Genomic DNA, 17,830 nt, shown 5'->3' on the forward strand with positions numbered 1-17,830 from the left:
GGTCACAAGCAACAAGTGACTGTCATACCTGAGGGACATGGTCATACCTGCACAGGTCCTGAAGCAATGGACAGGTCCTGGAAGCAACAGTGTTCTCCAGTCTCCTGTTCTCACATGGGCTTTCACCATATGTAAGTTTAAAACCTACAAGCAAAAGACCTCTTCTTGCTTATGCACTTGATTGCATACAACCATTTCCACCTGAAATGGTCTGCTTGTACAAATCAGACAGATAATATCATGTTTCCCTGTGGCCAATGGGGAAAGCTCTTATAGCAACTAGCTTACAGCAAAGCACTGTGTTTTCAGTTAAAAGGACTGTATGATGTCTTCCCCAAGTGAAGGAAAGAGAGTAGGTCAAAGGAAAAGACAGTAGCTGTGCCATCAGCAAATACAGGAATTATACCTATTATACCTATACAAATGCAACATCACTATATCTTAGATCCATTGTGATTCATCTTAATAAGCAAAGTATATTGGTAGCAAAAGGTATCAAAACATAGATACAATATGTAACAGATTGAATTTCAATTTAATACTATGTTTGTATGATTTTGGTATCCATAGGATGACTAACAGCTCTAATGCTCATTATGCATCCCACCTAGCGCTTGAAGACCAGAAGCACAGAAGATGTYTTGAGCTCCCTTGTGCTTTGGCTAATGTGTGATCTACAGCAAACAACTTCTGACACACACCACCATGAGACCTACTTCTTAGGACGTGCGCCATGCTCTCACAGCCCCCCATTAAAAAAGAGGATCTTTGCAGCTCACATCGTTTTTTCTGTGCATGTCCTGACTCAGGAGGTGAAAGATAAAGTGGCAGATGTGAAACAGAAAATTCTCATCCTATTGAGAGAAAAGAGGTGCCTAAGAGAGGACAATAAAAATTACAAATTAGCTATGATGCAGAGACTTTACAAATCTATTCCTTTGCAAAAAGTCCAAGAGATCTCTTAAAAACATGAATGATCAGGACTCTTCTTTCTCTCTTATACACTAGCAGGAAATTCTGACAGTTTTCTGCTTTAGATGTCCATCTGTGCAGAAAGAATTCCTCTTGCTAAATCCCTCTCCTACTTCTAGAATCTGCTACATTACTTACTAGAAACCAAAGTCTTCACCTAACTTGACCTGACTTAGATTTATATCTCATGATGGCTATATGAATGCAAACATATTAGGCTGATAAGGTTAATAGTAGGCAACATTTTTTCCAAAATGGWTGATTAAAATTCTACCATTTAACTGGCTGCTCATAAAACAAGAGTATTAAGATCCTCTAATTGTGAAAGTACTGGGGCATTCTAAGTAATGGTACTGTGTACAGCAGATCTTTTCAGAATTTTACAGAGGTCACATTTATTTTCTAAGATTAGAACATGGAAAATTTTCATCAAASTAGTCTGGATTTTGGAGGTTTAATGCAGCAAAAGGAAACTATAGAAAGTGGATTATATTAAAGAAATTTACTTGAAAAATTACATGAAATTCAGATTTTTTTTTCCTGCAGACAAAATTAAAATTTAGAATGTTTATTACAAATGAAAATTAAAAAGTTTTCATCATGGGAAAATGTTGAAATTTCACTCCATTTCATTTTGCAGAATGGTGCCCTTTATTACCATGGCTATATTGCAATATGACAAGGAGGCCAGAAGATATTATTATTTTTCAGCCTCGGCTTTCAAAACCATTAAGAGTGACTGAAAAAAACTACTTTTCCCTTGATCAGCATTATATTTATGTTGTAATTATTTTTCTTATGTGTTATCATATTTGAAATCAAAATGAACTTCATCCTTTGATGTGTGAATGGAAATTCCAAACTTCTTCCTATAAAGATACCATGTTGAGCATCTCTGCCAAGCCTACTTCATYCAGCTTCCTGCACCATTTCTGGACGGGAAGAGCAGATAATTTTACTCAATGCCAGCCAACCATGACTTCCTCTGAGACAAYTGAAGAATTAACTCCCTTGTGCAAACATTACAGTTGCAGAAAGACACCTGCTAGAGTGGTGTACCATGGTAGTCCAAGATTAAGGCTAAGACAAGTGGACAGAAGGTCTAATAGGCCTTTCTCTTATGGAGACAAGTAGGAACTAATTGATGGGGCAACCCAGGGATACGTGAGCCCACATTCAGTCTGGACAACACATTATCATAGCCGCCGCCTTCTGAGATGACCCCAAAACAGCAGAACACTCCCTATTTCCCTGAGGAGGGGTTGTTCAACCCCATGCATCATCCAGAGTTTCAAGATAAATATCAGAGGACATCTCCTTTCAGTGAAACTGCTGTTCCAGAGCAGAGGACAGTACAGAGAACTAGAGAACAAATTACACAACCTCAAGCTCACATGGCCAGAGTTTAGTGGGAAGTAAAAATGACAATTTAATGTAGAAACTTCTTTATGCTCCTGAGCTTATCCATTGGACATACTGAATTGCAGAAATTAAACACCAACCAGAGCAGGAATGACTTATCTACCTGGCAGTGGATACAGTCCTATGTTGTTACTAGTCCTGTAAAGATTATGTATGTATGTATGTATGTATGTATGTATGTATGTGTGTGTGTATGTATGTATGGAAAGAAAGAAAGAAAGAAAGAAAGAAAGAAAGAAAGAAAGAAAGAAAGAAAGAAAGAAAGAAAGAAAGAAAGAAAGAAAGAAAGAAAGAAAGAANGAAAGAAAGAAAGAAAGAAAGAAAGAAAGAAAGAAAGAAAGAAAGAAAGAAAGAAAGAAAGAAAGAAAGAAAGAAAGAAAGAAAGAAAGAAAGAAAAGAAATGAGAAAATGAATTCTCAGACACAAGAATCTGAGAGCAAGAGAATCTGGCTCAACTCAGAGCTGACTTTCCGAGATAATTGAGTTGAGTTTGTAGTCCTGGGAGAGGAGGAATCTCTGGAGATTTATGTATACTCACATTACTACCAATAACAACAGCACAGCTGTTCTTTGTTTCAATCGAAGTATGAAGAAAGTATGTTTATGGATAGATATAATTAATGTACAACTCCAGCTGYTTAAAAGGGACCTTGGAGTCACCCTGCATGTCCTCAATATATTATTCCATATGAAACAAGTCAACCTAGAATGCCTTCCCCACAGGAGAGCCAGAGTTAGTGTATTAAGAACATAGGTGAACTAAGGTCAGCCCTACTCTGAATAAGAGCTTCTGTCCTGGCTTTTAGTTCCACTTAACAAATACATTTCAGTTTCATACTTTTTTTAGGCATAGATTCAGTTCCTTGTGTTCTGGTATCCTGTGGTCAGGATGGAGATAGGAAGAACTCATTAGCTTCAGTGAATTAAATGCCATGGAATTGTAGCCTTCCTCATCTTATTTGTCCAAGTTCAGTAAGGTACAGTGATCCCCAGTGGACCAGGCTCCAGATTTGTCCTGATGCAACCTTTCTGCCCACATGCAAATGTGTGACCCTTGCTCGCTTTACTTGTATATGATCAACAGCTTTGCTTTCCATCCCGCTCTAGGCATGCGGGTTTTCCTCGTGACCTTCTGCAACCTCTTTATGGTACTAGAAATGCATTATGCATGCATTAGACCTGAAAGTGAGTCCGAACTCTAATAACCTTTCACACAACTATTTGCTTGAGAACATTATATTCTCTCCTACTTTTGCCTGCCCAGAGCAAAATAAGGAAGCAAACAGCTCTATAAACACTAAAATACCATAAGATAAGATTACATTTAAAATGACCTTCAAATGATTTCACTCTAGTCCCCTCAACGTGAACTGGTTTCTATACATCCAGGGACCGCAGCTAGACCAGGCACAGATTCACTAGCAAAAAGCTGGAGAACTGATGGAGTACCAGAGACTCCTACAGACTGATGTTTGGTTTTAACACTCCAAAAAGTACAGCACACCTTGCCCATGCCTCCCATAAGGATGTGAGGGTTGCCCTTTATTGTGTGTTGGAAGTTAACTTTTATTCCTACACATCACCCATTCTGAAAGCTATTTTCTCTTGCTAATAACCTTCACTAAGTTTATTCAGTTTGGACCTATGTTTTATATGTAGAGCCAAAGCTAACATGCATTTCATMCCAGTTACTTTGAAAAGTCTTGATATTCCCTTGCTTTACAACCAGTGTTTTTTGGCAATCCCATGTAAATCTGTAAAAGTTGACCAACTTTTGACAAATATTGAGCAAAAAACAAATGAACAAACAAACAAAAACCTGCAAGAAGATCCTACTTCTTCTACTAGCAATTTTTTTTTGTCATTTTTTTTGAAAATTCTGAGATCAAACAAGCAATATCCTGAAAATGCAACAGAGTAAAAAAGATGCAGGTAACTAAGGGTGAGTGCATCTAGAAGTAGGAAAAAAATAAAAGAAAAAAGCATGAAAATCATAGAGCCAAGAAGGCCAAAACAACTCTCACCCTATCATCCCACATCAAGCAACTGCATCCAGCTTTGTCCTGCATGAAGTCAAGGAATGATTTAGAAAAGGGGGCTAAACACAATATTTTTGTTTCAGAAGCAACGAAGTTCGTTGATGACATGCATATCAGTGCCAGATCAGCGTACTGCGATTATGATCAAGATATCTGAGAAAAAGAATCATCATTCCAGGCAGAATTAAACTTTTGAGAGAGGTCTTATGATGTCTTACCAAAAATCATATGAGAACAAAAAGGAAAGGGAAAAAAAAAAAAAAAAAAAAAGAGCTTTTAAGGCTTTGAAAACAGAGTTGAGACTGTTGAACTGTTTCATTTGCGGGGCTTGTGGAATCCTTAATTTGAGGCAAAAATTTTAATGGAGAGCCCAAACCAATAATAAGATTACACAAAAATTCTGACTTCAATTTGGGAAAGGCAATTAGAGCATAAGTGGAGAACATCACTTACAGATTAAAATCAGGAAAAWCAGATCTCGTTCAAATGACTGAGTTAGTCCAAGGAGCCAAACTGCAGCAAAACAAATGAAAACTCCAAAAAGAACAGGCAAATCAGACATGAAAATTTGAAGCTACATACAATGTGGAAGAAATCACAGGCCAAAGGTATGTCTAGCCATGTTCTTAACAAGCAAAATAATTTTGTAAAACCCTGGTGAAAGGAYAGGTTTTACCTAGGCAGGATTACATTGCAGTATCACTACACAAGTAAGCATAATTCCTTCTGGGAAAGACTGGATAGATCAAGATGTAATATTGAATTGCCTAATCCTTTTTCTTGCAACGTAGTTCTGCTTCTCAAGAAAGATAGTTACTTTGAGCAAAAAAAAAAAAAAAGTGATTTTTTAAATTCAGAAAGCTCAGCTTCCTAAGACAGGATGGGAAGGGCAATGTTTACACACACTGCTCCCCTGCCCATGCAGAGGATACTTGCATCCAGCCCAAATAATCACTTGCTGTGTGCTCAGTTCACTCTGTTCCCTGAGAAGGTCTTCCCACTACTTCCTGAGGCCAAACCAAGCTCAACACAGGTTCTTCACAAGCTGCAGCCTCTCAGGACCCAGATGAAGCCTGAGTAACATCCTCTGGAAACCTTTATGCCCTGTGTTGCCCGTAAAGGAAAGGAGATCAGATCTTCAGTGTAAGTGCGACTAAAAGGTGGAAAAGGTTACCCACAGATTTCCTCCATCCTTGGAGACCTTAAAAAGCCATGTGGGGAGGGTCTGTGTGGCCCTGCTTGAGCAGGGGTGGTTGACTGGATGATCTCCAGAGGTTCATTTCAACTTCAACCATTCTGTGGAGAAAGATGTCCAAGGATCCAGCCAGTCTCCTTAAGGGATCATAGATGGAACTGCAAATACCAAAACAAAACAAATACCCTTGTCACCATAACATATAAGCTGAAATAAAATGAATTCTTTAAACGAACTTAATTAATTTGGAAAATGGAGCACCTGAGGCCTATCAGCCTTCAAAGTACAGACTAGAAGACTGCAGAGGAAGGAGTAAAGAGAAAAAAAGCAATAAAGAGAGATAAAGAGAAGAGAGAACTAGATCAAAATATAGCRGATTGGGTCTGGGGAAGAAGAAGGGAGTTTAAAAAGAAACATCAAAATGATCAAACAGAAGCAGCCTAGAATCAAAACTCCAGAAACTTGAAATTTTTCATCCAAAGCTGTTATTGCAGYATTTGCATATACTGTAAAAGAATTAGAAATTCATCAAGAATTATTCTCCTTTTTATCCATAAACAAAATTATAAGAGAATATAACGACTAAACATGTAACTCCATATGTAAAATATTTCTCCATGGCATACCATGCCATGCAGTAACAATGTGTCGTAGACCACAATTGCTGTGAGTCTAACTGCTCTACAAAAACCATATGGTGTAAAAATCACATTATTTTAAGTCCAGGTTTTGCACATTTTAATGCGGTAAAGAATATTGTTAAGAGGACACTTGAAGCGTCAAASCCAGAGCTTCATTTGACTCTGCTGAATTTCAGAGTGGTGCCCTCTGAATCAGGCTGCCACCTGATACAGAGCTGGGGCAAGTAACATGTAGGCCTGGACTCACAGGTTGTATAAGATACCAATAATAAATGTTGAGGTTTTTTAATGAAAAAGAGAAAAATCACTGTGATAGTGGATAATATGAATTATTAGGCTCGCAGGGCTCTGGACAATAGTCTCTTACACAGTATTCTCTGTCCTGTGAGATAATTGCTAATACAAGACTGACTGATAGCAACCCTAAGAAAAGGAAGAAGAAAAATAAAGAATAAGTCTCAGGTTCTAGATCAAACCCCAAATGATAGAAGTAGATCAAGGTGTGGACTATGATGAGCAAAGTAGAGTTAAAACTTGAGATGTTTCAGACATCCACGGGACAGGTGTGGTCAGCTCAGAGACTGGCTGAAGACTTAGTGGTGCCTTGTTAAAAATTTCAATTTTACCTCTGAGCATGTGTGTGCGGACGAGAGTTAGAGTAATTGGTTCCTTAGGAACATGAGATAAAATACAGCACACTCCCTTTCAATGCATTTGAGTTGAAACCAGCTGTTGAGGAAGTCAGCACTGATGTCAGTGGCTTCAATAGCACATGAAGATCTCCTGTCCTTGTGCTTTCCTACTGTGCCTTTTTGCTGACCTCCAGTTGCATTAAAGAATCATCACAGTTCTACACTCCAGTCCAAATTCTTGTTAGTTCTCACCTAAAAATATCTCCCCTCCATAACTGAAATCTCTCTCTTTTTTTTCCAAATCTCTTCATTCCTCTGCTCATCACAAGCATTTGCAGCACTTTCTGGCCACATGATACATTTCCTTCAAGGCAGTACAAAGGACGATGAGCTGCTGCTGCTGTGGGCAGCCCTGTTAACTTGGCAGAGCTTTATACTGTGAACCTACAGCACTCAGCCCAGTTGATGGCATATTCACATCCCCATGTGACTATCACATGCAACGTTTTTGAATTTTTCAATAAATTAAGAAAATAGCCTAAAAATGCTCAAAAAGAAAAAGAGAATATTTTATAAAGGTTAAGAAGTCAGCAAAAATACACTGGAATAAATGCCCAGACACATTTTGCATGTATTTTATGGAATCAGTTTTAAATATCTAATGACCTCAATCTATTTTTTTCCTTGTTTGTTCACTGCACAAAACAAAACTGCCCAAGAGCTTCYTCCCAGAACATCCTTTCCTCACATTCACAGTAGTGAAAAATGGTCAGAGATATTTACATGGTTTCACCGTGGCAGAAAGGAGATGTCTCAGTTCAAGCAAATGAATTTCATCCTCTCCTGGGTGACAACATTCCTGCATGAYGCTGGATAAATTGTTTAAATTGGCAGTCACTCGCTATCTTCTCTTATTTTCCCAAGCCCATAGCCATAACCTTCCTCCCAGTGCTTGGCACTGGTTTTGTAGAAGTGCCACTGTCTCACCTATGCTTTCAGGTGGAGGGACCCAACTCTGAATACACAAAGGGTTCTGAAAAAAAAATGGGACTGGAAATTACTGGCTATTAAGTTTCTCTGTGCCACTGAAAATAGAAAAGTAGATTAGTCTTATTTTGACGGAGTTAGTGAGAAAATATATTTGGAGCYAACAGAGTTTGGCTTATAGGAAATGCTTTAGACGATGAATGAAGCCTCACTCAGAGGACAGTCTGAGTAAGTCTAGTAAGTAAGACACAATTCTCACACCCTGACTCTGAGCTGCATGGCATTGAACTGTCCATGGAGGCCTCCAGTAGTGCATAGGTCTGTGATGAGTTTGCCACCATGGCAGTGTTCTTCTAATGCTTGTGAAAGGTATTAAAGGTTTTAACAACTACAGGTTGTTACAGGTTGTAGGTTTTAACTACAAAAATATTTCTGTAATACTGTGACAGAGGTCACAGGTCTTATTTATCATTGCTGATTATCAGTAGCCATTTCTTTCTGATTTAGGATTTTCTCAATGGTTGAGGTACATTTAGGGTGGTTGAACAAGTTGCCCATATTCAAAAACCAACCAGATCCAATGACAGCCAATAAGATTTTGGTGACCCTGCTAAAACAGTGAAGTTGGACTATATGATGTCCAGAAGTTCCCTCCAATCTCAATTATTCTGTGATCTTAAGGCATGTTTGAAAGTTACTTTCTTGTGACTAAACACAGATTAAGGCTGGCTACACTGGGAAGGAAGAGGCGAGAAAGCTTTGAGGACACAGCAAAGGAAAAGTATACTTCTGATGCAGAGAGTCAAATATTAGCTGATAGCAGGTAAAGAAGATTAAGAAGAAGGTTAGGATGAAATGAAAGTAAACTAACAGGTCTGATAAGCTAAAGCAACGGCCTTTCTGTACACATGATACCAGAGATGTGAATCATCATTTGCAATTTATTTTCACTTGTGATAAGGTGGGTTTAACATACTGGATTGGTAATAATTTACAGCCCCTTTGATTGGATGAAAAAGATGACTGTAAATGATTGCCAGGAACCAGGGGGAGTGACACACTGACCAGCTTCCAACACTAGAAATAGCTCTCTTTTCACCATATTTAATAGCTTCCCAGAGGAACACACCACACATTTCTGGTCCTGGGAAAACACATTTTAAAGTTAGGATATTATTATGTATCAGAAAGCTATTTTGCATCATTTATTATTCATCCACTGAGGCCTTGAAAGCACTTCTGTTTCATCCATGCATAAAGAGAAGATAAAACTGACTCCCAAGAAATTTATTGGCCAAGACATTTTCTATAACTAAACTTGCACAAGCTTTACTTAACAGATTTCTAAATTGATTTAAATGATGCAAACCTTTCTCAAAATAATGTAAAATTAACTTAAATGTTACTTACAGAAATTTAGTATTAATAGATTTATGACTGAAGCAAGGAAAACTGACCTGAGACTCTGAAATTTAAGATGCTCATTAAGCAGGTTGCTATTCTGAGTGGAAAATATGAGAGATATGTAAGTGACGCACAGAGCTGGATGAATTCCTTTAAAAATAATTTACAAAGATATTTCAATGTTACTTCTGGTTCACAGTTCTAAGTAGCATTTTAAGGTTCAGAACTGATGCAAGCCTTCTTAATATTGGAATTGTTGCCCCTCCTTTTCTTGGCAGATTTTTATGATCATTTATTTTTGGCCCAATACTTACTTTGGGGAAAAGATGGTAATGCAGAAGAAGAATAGAGAAAAATAAATACAAATACATAAAAGCTGTAAATTTTTAGCTAACCTGAAGGATTGAGCATGATAAATGTCATTCAAAACTTTTCAAAGACATCATTTCTATATAAAAAAAAAAAAATCAATTTAGAAAGAAGCAATCTTTTTGCTTAGAAAATCTCTTGTAAAACATTAACAGGCTTTTATCCCACCATTCTGGTGCTCGGTTTTAAACTTAGCTGCAGCTGACTAGGCTTTTATAATGTGTTAACATATCTACCCATACTATTTTTAAATCATTTGTCAGAGAAATGCTTTCTCATTCATGCTATAAAGACTGAATCTGTCTGGGAAGCATTTGGCTGCTGTACAGATGGGCCCTGTAGAAAACTCCTCGATAAAGATAACTGATTGTGTTGTAACTAAAAATAGTTCCTGCTTGTGTTAAGGACATGCACTGAATGGAAAATCTGACGGCAGAGAGGTGCCTGGCACCTGTGCTTGGCCAACGTCAGAGCCAAGCCTAAAGTGCCTCTCAGCCCCCTTGCCCACCCCTGCTCTTCCTCATATACAACTTGAGGTATAGTTAAAGTCTCTGTGGAGAAAGGAGATGGGCTAGACCACCCCCAAGCCCCTTCAGGCCCTGATTTCTCCTGCTCCAAGTTGAGAAGCTGAACTTTCCTAAGAGGAAAGAAGCAGGGGCAGAGAGGGGAGAGAAAGAAGATGGAGAAGTAACCAAAAAAAGCAGACATGGCTGGTTATACAACAAGGATCAGGGTATAAATTCTATTCAATGACATATGTTTGCCAGCCTCTACTGCAGTGGAGACAAGCTCTGACTATGACAACTAGAAATTGTATCCATCTTCTCGAAAAGCGCAGATGAGATCTACATACCTTCCCCAAAAATCACAGCTCTTCCCTGCAGCGGCCCAGAAAAGCCCATCGAGGGTAGCTGAGCTTTTGTCTGTGCTCTGAGTGTCGTAATAACAAAATGTTTGGTTTTGTTGGTGACTTAGAGTCAAAGGTTTTTATATCACAGTCAAGTGCAAAGTGGCAGACTATGGAACTGCTCTTAGTACATGGACCTGAGGACCAACATAATTGTGCTTAGTCCAACCACTGCATTCCTGGGGAATATCACTGCCTTCATATCTGCCTCTTGAAAATTAAGTTTCTAGACCTAGTTCAGAGAATTGAGAGTAATTCAGTACAACTCTCTTTCCATTACACAATTGACTAAAAGTGCTGCCTAGGTAAAAAAAAAAAAGTCATTAAACAATTAAAGCTCTATCAAACAGTACAGATGAGTTAGAATTTAAATTGCAAAAGAGAACTGTAAAAGTGTTATTTGGAGATGTAATGTTCAGAGAGTCCTTACAGAGACATTTTCTCAGCCCTACTTGTCTCCAGGTCTCTGCCTTCCACCCATTGCACTAAGCATCACTGTGTTAAGACCAGATGTTACTCATGAAGCAGGGGCTGTAGCTCAGGTGTCCCCGCTCCATGCAATAAACACGGCGCTGCAGAGCCTCACTCACTGTCCTTGCGTTCCTTAGGGACCTGTAAATCTTGCATTCCTACTGACAGATTCAAAATGCAACTCATGCCCTAGCATTGCTGTAAATGCCCTCAGGACTTGCTGGGTAGGATGGTAGGATGGATAGACATGAGAACAGCAGGTTCACATAGTCAGGGCTGTCAAAGGCCACAGCATAAGTGTGACCTGCAGTAAGTCAGTCCCAGCCATTTGTTCCTGTGTGAATGAGGGAGAAAGGCATCAACTGATGAAATAGCTCCATAACCAGCCACAGTCAGGACTGTGYGAACCGTGAAATGACACAATTCTGCATGTGTTCACAGCATATTTTATCTACTTATCACACAAAGCTTTTTATATCAGTGGAAATCTACTCTACTCTCACTCTCATCAGTTTACAAAATGGACAATGAAGATCCTAGTGCTTTTGTGGAGTGATCCCCAATTAATGTTGGTGTCAGAGAGGACACCCTTGTCATTGTCAGCTTCCTACTCAACCAAGATCACTGCAGCAAGGATGTTCAACAGGCATGTAGCAATGGCCAAGCAATCGAGCAGCTCCCCTGGGCTCCAGCTTTCGGCCTGTGCAATTCCATGCTCAGACACTGATCTTGCTTCCATTAAAATAGATGGAAAAAGTCCAAATGTTTTTGGTGGGAGCAAAAGCCTGCTTCTATACACTCCAGCCTCCTGGGGTGCATATATTGTAGATTGTAGTCAGACTAYGTGTCTGTATGTATTTCCTATGCAGTTTCAGTTTTTATAAACCACTGGAGTTTGCAGCTTTGTCAGCAATGCCAATGAAGAGTTTCATTMCAAGTGGTCTGTTCCCGGGGAAAGTTTTGATTCTAAAGAAATGCCATTTCTCAGTGAAAAAAAAAAAAAAAAAATCTGTTGAAAAATTCTTTACCAGTCCTATGTTTTGAGCTAATTCAAAGACTCCCCTTGCTTTCAGTCGGTGATCTGCTTGCTCAGGAACTGCTGAATCAAAGCACCTGAACATACCACAATGGTCTTGCTTTTCAGTCTACCGGCTGCAGGAGTTAAAATACACCACTGTGGATCCCCATACCAGTTAAAGAGGATATTCATTTACCTTTCTGGCTTTTTTTTTGGGAACAGGAGTAGAGAACTTTGGTAGGTCTTCTGCATATAGTGCTTCAGCCCTGTCAGTGTCCTCAGTATCATTAGAAACCATCAATAAATGTCCTTTGAAATTTAATGGCTCCTTCTAACTTTGCATATATTGCTGATTTTGGTTCCTTGTACTCACACTCCTCTCCCCTCGATGCATTTCCCAGCCTCTGTATCCTAATGCATTGCATATGTTCCCCATTTAGGTCTTCCTTAATTCTTCTTGGCATCACATTTGTGGCAAAGGGAGAGCAAAGAAAGTTGATTTGAAAGAAAATATTTGTTTGCAAAGCAAACTTTTTTTTTCATGTTTACGTGGGAATACACTCAAAGTCTTTGTTTCATTTTTTGAGCTAGATGGGTGTACAGGAAGAATATCTTTCATGACCATTCAAGATACAAAGCAAAATTCTACTTTTAATTGAGTTTATCTAATAAAAATTGGGTGGAAGAACTAAAGCATATTTGTTGTTACATAATACCTGGGTAATCCATGTGTACAAAATCAGTAGAAATCTGAAATGTCAATTGTTCCTGGGTAAAGTAGATGTTAAAAGGCTAGAAATTGGCAGAGGTGATGGACAGTTATAAAACTGGACGTGAAGAATTTACAGCAATTCTCCTTGGCTATATCTTTTTGAAGTTAACACTGACGTTTGCAAGGTTTTGCCATATGYTAAAATGAAAATTGATTCAGACCAGTTCTGGGGTATTTTTAGTAGAGTATAAATCCCCATAAGTCACAGGTGCTCTACTGATTCCCAGATTCTGTCTAAAAATCCTAACATCCTCTCACTTTGGATTTGGAGGGAATCTGTGCTGATAAATATACAAAGGAAGCATCAAATRCACAAATATATGAGTTGCCTTCTTTCCCAGGATTAGGAAGCACCCTGGAAATTTCATGTTTTAGGCTCTCACAGAAATCCCAGTGGATTAGGCCTCTTTGTAGGCAGTGCTGCCCTGGAAGGAGGCCCGTGAGTTGCTATCGTTTCATCCCTTCGTGCCCTCTTGTCTTGACCAATATTTCTTGATGCCAAGTCAAAGGGTGGCAGTGGCAGCGAAGGGGCGGGGGGTTCTCCCCAGGGGAATGAAGGGGACAGCAAGCTCTTAATTCAGTTAACGATTGCAGGAAGTGGTTTGTCAGTTTAGAGGTAGTCCCTGCTCAAAGCCAGTGCCCTTCTCAGAAATGAACTTGCAGTTCTCTAAAGATAGATTGCGCAAAACACCAGGGGGCCCTCGGGAACCTGCAGCCACAATTCCCCAGGCAGGGAGCCCCAAAAAAGCACTGAAATGCCCCGTTTCGCGCAGCTGCTCTGTGGACTAAAACAAYGCTCAGTGGTGCGGGTCTCTTCTGCAAGTTATCATGTTTCATATCCGCAGTGACCAATTTTTGTTAAAAAATATGACAGCTGCTCCTGTCATTTATTTTTCCATGTAATTTTAACTGTAACTTCAAACTGCACATGCATTTTCTGCCCTTCAGGGATGTTTCTGGGAGGTCTGCATAAAGCAGAGGACTTCTGAGAAGTTGTCAACCTTGGCATTAAAGGATCAGTTTTCCTTGACATACCTGACAGGTCAGGTAGGAGAGTTTGCAAGTGATGATSCACTGCGTGATGTTCAGAGCAGCTTATTCATGGCTGCCATGGCTAGGTAGAATTCAGTTGGGTATAAAACAGCGAAATACGTAACTAGTAAGAAAATAAGATAACACTGTAAGGAATAACTCCCAAATTGTCCTGGAACAACAGTGATGATATGATCAATATTTCTCCATCTTACTAGGGCTTCCCATCTACATTCACAGGTACCATACAATAATTCCCTTCTTCAGAGCCTCCAACATGCCTTACAAAAGACAGTAAGCAGCCATCCTAGCTAATCCTTTTAAAAGACAATGTCTTGCACTGGGCTAAATTTAGTTTATCACTACAGATGTCAATAGATTGACTCAGAGCTTGACATCCTTGCAACTAGAGTACAGAACCTTTATATTATTTCCAACTTTGTGGCCCTTCATTTATACTCCTGTTGTTAACTCAAACAACAGAAACTTGTGAAGAAGTTATCTGAGTGCTCCATAACGCAGTCTCTCATCAGAAATACTTCATGAGAAGACATTTTAGAGTTGGTCCATCCTTGCCCATGACTTCAGGCCAGGCCTGGAAACACATCACACAACATAATAGTGTTATTGGGAGCATTAGTGCCCCTTTTCCACCCCTACTCCCACTTCAGCAAGTACATACTTCAGGCAAAATCAAAACAGCTTTGTGGGTTTCTTTCTGCTCGAGTTTGGGTTTTCATTTAGTTTGGGTTTTAACCCTTTGTTTCTTGCCAGTTAGGCTTTAAATGCTTCAAGAGATAGTGGGGTTATTTTAGGACATAAAACACAAGGGTCCCAAAGCATGGCACTAACCCTTCCTCACACAACTCAGGCCGAAGAACAGCAAACCCATTTTGCTGCACAGACACTCTTATAGTGGTGCAAATCCAGAGCTGTCTTCAATAGGCTACTCTAGGTTCTTGCTGAAGGTGGAGTATGTCCGAAAAACTGTTGAGCAAAGGACAAGGACCTCTTCTGAGAAAAATTCTTGTTTCAAGTTGGTGAGAACATGATTTTGATCTTCCTGTTTCATCTCTAAATGTCAAGTGCCTTCCTAATAGCTCTCTGTCCTTTCACATCTTATGATGAAGACCATGTTACTTTGATTCCAGCTGTTTTCTGTTTTTGTTTTGTAGCTGCAGCTACTTTGCTCTAATCTCCAGCAGCTCCATGGGCTCCATAGGCTCTCCTCTCCTAAAATCTGCTAAGGCTGGTAGAAACACCTGGGAGAAATGCCTGGGCATTTTGCAAAGAGATGAAGACATGCAAATAAAGGTTTTAAACAGAATGTACAAGAGTAATAGACCCACTTTGAAGCGGATATTCCAGAAAAAAATTATCAATATAATTTAAGGTTCCAGTTGTCTTAATATCTTTTCTCTGTGGGAAGCAGGTATTAGCATGCTRTCTCTGGCTTATGGCATCTCCAGAGCCCATATTAGAACTTTTCTCTTTTCACATCTCTCCTTCTGCAATAATTACTCTTAGCTTAAGGCTTCTTCCTCAGTTGAAGGTCATTTCCTCTGCCTCTCTGCTTGTTTTCTCATAAACCAGTTATGCAGACCAAGAATCCTTTAAGTCATCTGCCAAAGACACCTGCTCTATCTTCCCTATCCTCTTCCCACATGYGGAGGAGCTGCCAGACCTCTCCTATTTCATACTACGAGCAGTGGCTCCAGATCTCCACAGGATCCCTGCTGATGATACTTAGCACATAGGATCACAAAGCAGAAGTGATGCCACTGTCCGCTCCCACGTGGGGGAAAMCCCTGGTGAAAAGTCTTTGCACAGATGCCATAACATCTCAGCAACTGGAAATGCTGCTGGCATCCCCAGGACCACAAGCACCCACATCAGTTCTCTGTGGAAGCAGCACATCACCCTGCTGCTGTGATCCCATCCCCAAATGTTGTTGCTCAGAGACTGTACATACACATGTGAGTAAGCGCTGCAAAAACCGAGCTGACACAGTGCACAATGCAGCTGGCAGATGTGTCCTTGAGTCATTGGCTTGTTTGCTACTGAACCCTCCCCATGTACCTCCCGCATCCTTTTAATGGAAAACATTAGCTTTCAGGAGAACTCATAGCATGATCATGTATCGACCCATGGGGGAAGGGAGCCTGCTGGGCTCCCCTGAAAATGAATCAGATTAGCAAATGAGCAATCCCTGTCTTTCCAGCTTCCACTTTCCCAGTCCTGGCCTGTTCTTGTGTTCCTCGCTTATGTTAAAATTCCCACACTGGGCCCTTCTTGTGTAATTTAGACTCAGATTTTCTCCTCTTTCTTTTCCCTCCCTCCCCTCCACCCCCCGCATCCTCTGTACAACAGAGCTGGCCACACAGCAACAGAGGAAATGAACAACATCTGGTGAGATTGATTCCTCGTTCTTGTAAGCAGTGTGAGCTAACAGCTGTGTCAGGCATTTTGGCTAGCTCTGGAATAGAAAAGAAATCAATCATACATTCTCTTTTACCACTCCTCCTTGTTCTGGCATCGGCACTGGTCCTGCAAGATAATTGCCTGGTTTACTTTCCTGAAAATATACTGGAATTCCACTCTTTGTACAAAAGATGCTTCTTGATGCAAATATAATGATTACTTTAAACTAGAGGAGTTGTTTTTGGTTTTTTTTTTTTTTTAGAAAAAAGTGTAGAGTGAAACACTTAAGCATATGCCCAACTTAAAGTGGAGGAGCTCACTACATTAATAAAACTATGCATGAGCTTTAAGTCATGTGTGGATAAGAAACAAGCTTTTCTTTTTCCTTTATTGAAATGACTAATCATTATTGTATCCTATTGCTCTTGGTAGTACTAAGGCATTTTGAAAAAACAGCTCTTACACATATGAGTTCTTCCATAATGTGCAAATGATGGCACAGTGGTGGTAACATATTTTGTTGTATTGAAACCTTAACGTTGACAGCTCTAAAAATCAGAGCATGGTGACATAAAAGATSCAAGACAGTAGTAGTCACAGGATGAGCAGTAGCAATAGCAAGAGAAGGGCAATTTTCCTATAACGTAGAGGTCCTGAGCCAGCCCTGGAGTTAAAGATTAATCTGTTCTCTGTGAGTATTTCTACTGACGCTGCTAAGGAGCTTCCAAATAACCTCAGCTGTCTCGGCAGTTTCTGAGGTGTAGATGTCTGACCGCTAAGAACCAGGTGAAGATCCACAACCAGGTCTCTCGGTAATTACTGATCTCCCACAGCCTCATCTGTGACCACAGAAAGCGCGATGCAGCCTAGGAAGAAAGGTTCAAAGGCAGCTTTTAACAGAGTCTGGGACAGCTGAGCATCGGGCAGCTTGCCCTGCTTGTCCCACAGCTGTTCGTATTGCTTCTTTCACAGATAAACCAGCTGCAAAGAGCTCCAGGCAGGGAGCATCTTCTCATCCTTCCCCTTGGGGAGCCATTCACAGGCATGCTGGCTTTAGGACTCCATTTCACTGCACTCTAGGAAGAAAAGCCCGATTATCATCAATCTGCACAGTTATTTGGTTTATAATCAAACACTGAGACAAATCTTGGACTCTGCTGGCTGATTAATTGCCCAGTCTGTATGTTGGAGTTTTCTGCAGACACTGAAGCAGTCTGCTCTCGCTATCAAGCTGCTTTCCTATGAGAGCTTCAACAACCCCTGATCCAGGTCTCAAAAGGGGTTTCCTGAGGAACCTACAGCATTAGTCATGACYGTGAGCAAGTGAAAAGCAAACAATATACAGAGAGGAGATGTTGCTTGTGGCCTCCTACCCTGCACAGTTTTGATAATATTGGAAAAAGATACCTTAAGAAAACAAGAAAGTAAGAAGAGCACATTCAATCTTCCCCTTACCCCCAGATATTGTCCCAGGTGTCTCACAGCCTCAAGTCAGGTCAGTGGACAGTAAATTTTTCTGTGTCACTGAACTGACTTTTGTCTTGAAAA

This window comes from Nothoprocta perdicaria, unplaced genomic scaffold (assembly GCF_003342845.1).
Source record: "Nothoprocta perdicaria isolate Ctin4 unplaced genomic scaffold, notPer1 scaffold_115, whole genome shotgun sequence".
Taxonomy (NCBI): Eukaryota; Metazoa; Chordata; class Aves; order Tinamiformes; family Tinamidae; genus Nothoprocta; species Nothoprocta perdicaria.